Below are 3,415 nucleotides of genomic sequence, written 5' to 3'. Positions count from 1 at the left end.
ACTACAAGCAAAAAAGGGGGGGAGGGGAGAAAAGAAGGGGAGGGAGGGAGAGAGAGGGAGGGAGGAAGGAAGGAAGGGAGATATCTGGAGATGGAATTACAGGTGGTTTTAAGTTGCCCAGTGAAGATGCTGTTAACCAAACTCAGCTTGTCTAAAGACCGGAAAGAATTCATGTCTCCAGCGACTTCCGGTGTCTCTTCATAACAATTCTGTTATGGACTCCTGTGCACTGGGTCCATCCCGATAGGACAGAAAACCCCAAGTCTCAACTGTCGGAACAGAGACGGTGTCCAGAAAAAGAGGAGAAATCACAATCTAAAAGGCAGAATAATTAAATAGGATTTAGTTCATTTTTATGGAGTCCTACGCTCAACACTGGAGCTAATCACCTCCAAGCTGTGTGTGAAAACGACCTGCGAGCACACCGTCTTCTAACCTCCCTGCCTTCTGGCACCGGACCTGCCTCTGAAGTCCCGCTAGTGGGCGATCCCCACCCGCAGCCCGGACCACCTTCCTAAATGTGACCTCAACTCTGTGGGTCTGTTTCTGCTTCTCGTCCCTGCATCCGGTCCACCGAGGGCCAACTGCATCTTCGTGAGAGGGAATTCTAATTTCTTGACCGGTTTCCAAATTACGAGAAGCAGAACCAGAGCTGGAGCCGGAACCGGTCCTACAGCCGTAGGCCGGAAACGAAAGCACTGTCGGTTGTTTCCTTGGGTTTCTTCCGGTAGGGACTCTGGGATTTGTAGTTTCTTTGCTTCTCCGAGGCTGTGTCCATCAGGCCGCCTGGGTGACAGGGGTGCCCTCCTCTGAGCCGTCGGCGCTTTCTTGGGCGAGCGCGACCCCCATTCCGTTTTCTTCCAAAAGGAAAAGGATTTACGCACGTTGGGTTTTGGTCTCAAGTCTTCAGAAGTTGGAGGATCGGAAGTGTTCACTTGGTTGAGGTGAGCGTCTTTTTGGCTTAAGGCGGCTGCGAAATCTGGGAACCAAACCGAACCCGGGTCCTCTGCAAGAGCAGTGTGCACACTCCACTGAGCCAACTACAGCCCCAGCAGCATAGGTCTTAAAGTAAGAAAACTGCGTTGTTGCTGGATGTGGTGGAGCACGCGTGTGCACTGAAAGGCGGGGTTAGGAAGATCGGGCGTTTGAGGCTAGTCTGGGAGGCCGTCACAAAATCTTGGCTCAACAACAATGCTACTAATAAGTAGCCTGAGTAAAACTAAATTTCTCCACACTCCTTCCAAAATACATCTAAATTTATTTTATCTTATTATGAGTATAGATTTTTTTTTTTTTTCTGCATGCCTAGCTTTCCATCACATACATGCTTGGTCCCTGTGGAGGCCAGAAGAGGGCATCTGTTCCCCTAGAACCGGAGTTATAGATTGCTGCGAGTATTCATGTGGGTGCTAGGAAGCGAATTCAGGTCCTCTGTGAATGAAAAAAAAAAATGAAAAGGAAAGGAGCATACCTGTTCCTAGGTATGGTGGAGGAGAAAATATAGATATGTGGGAGAGCATAGCCAGAGGCAGGGACATCTGGGAGAGTCCAGAGTGGACCTGACCCTAAGCCATGTGAGGAGATAGGAGAGGGAGACCAGGCTCAGCAGCCAGGAGGGGAAGGGCACAAAGGGGCAGGCAATGAAAACGGTTGGGAAGGTACAGGGAAGAGCAGCCCAGCGTCCTGAGTTGGTGAGTTCAGGTTAGTGGGCAGAGTATGCCAGACAGAGGGATGCTGGGAGAACCTGACAGCCAGGTCTCCTTTGGTAGATTAACGAGGCACCTCAGCCATTTGTTCCAGGTTTGAAACTAAACATCCCAGCCTTTTGTTGCTAATAAATAAATGAGAAGGGGTGACACAGTCTTCTCTATGTCTACTCTCTGCTGACTTTGGGGCATCATTGGTGGGGACCCAAGGAAGCTGGAATGCTGGCCAAGTCTGGGAAGAGCAGGCTGTTTCACTTGTGGCACCAGATGAACGGGGGAAAAAAAAAAGAAATAAAAAGGAAAGGAAAGGACATGACCACTCCTAGGTGTGGTGGAGGAGAAAGTTTGCCTTGTTTTATATAAATAGACACGTATTCTTTTATGTTTTTGTTAACTGTAAAAAAAAAAGTTCCAAGATGGTGTGTATGTGTGTGTGTGTGTGTGCTTGAGTGTGTGCTTGAGTGTGTTCTTGAGAAAGCCAGAAGTCATCCTTAAATCCCCTGGAACAAAATTACAGGCAACTGTGGCCCATTTGAAGAACTGAAGCTGAATCCTTTATAAGAGCAGTAAGTGCTCTTAGCCACTGAGCATCTATCCCCGCTCCCTGAAGAATTTGTTTGTTTTTGTTTTGTATATTTTATTGTTTCAAGATAGGATCTCACTGTGTAGCTCTGGCTGGACTAGAACTCACCATATAGGTCAACTTGGCTTCAAACTCAGTGGTTTGCTTACCCCTTTCCCTCAAATGTTGGGATTATAGACATATGCCACTTCCCAGGGCTTGAAGGAGAGAATTTTAAAGTAATTGTCCAGTAACTCATAAATGCAAAGATGAGACAGTCTGTGACAGAACATTAAGCAATACAATGATGGCTTGACTTTCCGTCAAGTGTTTCGTGTTTTGGGTACTGCCCTTCATTATGGATGTCCTTGCTGCTGAATGGGAAGAACAGAGTTCCATTAAGCTCCATTACATATGACTATCAACAGTGCCATTTGTATGTCTACACATTCCCATTAGTCACTCGGTTAATCTTAAGGGACAAGGGACATTCTAGGTAGTCAGATGTTCTAGGGTAGGAGTGGTCCTCTTCAGCAATCCTCACAATGTCAAGGACTGAGGGCAGGCAAGCCCCTGCCCAACTTGAGGTGGACTATATCTGAGGATCCAAGTTTGGTTTCCATTCTCTCCGTTTCTTGCCACGTTTAGGTATTGTTTTTATATAGTAGGTAACAGGCTCAGGGTCTGTGAGATCCTCTGTTTCCTTAAGAGCCTCCTTAACTTGCTATTCATTCTTTGTTTAGATGGTGAGTAGCATGTCAGCGTTGACATAATTAGAAGGTTAGTGGGATGGTAAGTGGGTAAGGGTATTTGCCTCTTATCTAAATGACCTGAATTCCATTCCCAGGACTAAATGTAATAATACTACAACTAATAATAAGAATAAATCAATAGGAAGGACAGAATGAGAGGACAGAAACTGGTCACTGATAAGTTCAGTGAAATTGGAAGTATAATGTGTGTGTGTGTGTGTGTGTGTGTGTGTGTACATGCATGTCACAGTATAGATAGGTTAGAAGACAACTTCCAGAAGTCTGATCTCCTATGATGTGGGTCTTGGGGTCCAGACTCTGGCATTAGGTTTTACAGCACACATCTTTACCTGCTGAGGTCTTGGGGTCCAGACTCTGGCATTAGGTTTTACAGC

General features: G+C 46.4%; 1 pseudogene; it reads left to right on the top strand.

The window, feature by feature from the left end:
* Window positions 1-745: 745 nt before the first annotated feature.
* Window positions 746-3,415, top strand: part of LOC101988874 — a 10,561-nt pseudogene continuing 7,891 nt past the window's right edge.

Source organism: Microtus ochrogaster, chromosome 5 (genome assembly GCF_000317375.1).
Source record: "Microtus ochrogaster isolate Prairie Vole_2 chromosome 5, MicOch1.0, whole genome shotgun sequence".
Taxonomy (NCBI): Eukaryota; Metazoa; Chordata; class Mammalia; order Rodentia; family Cricetidae; genus Microtus; species Microtus ochrogaster.
The sequence above is the reverse complement of the archived record's forward strand: the minus strand, read 5'-3'. Positions and strand labels throughout refer to the sequence as shown.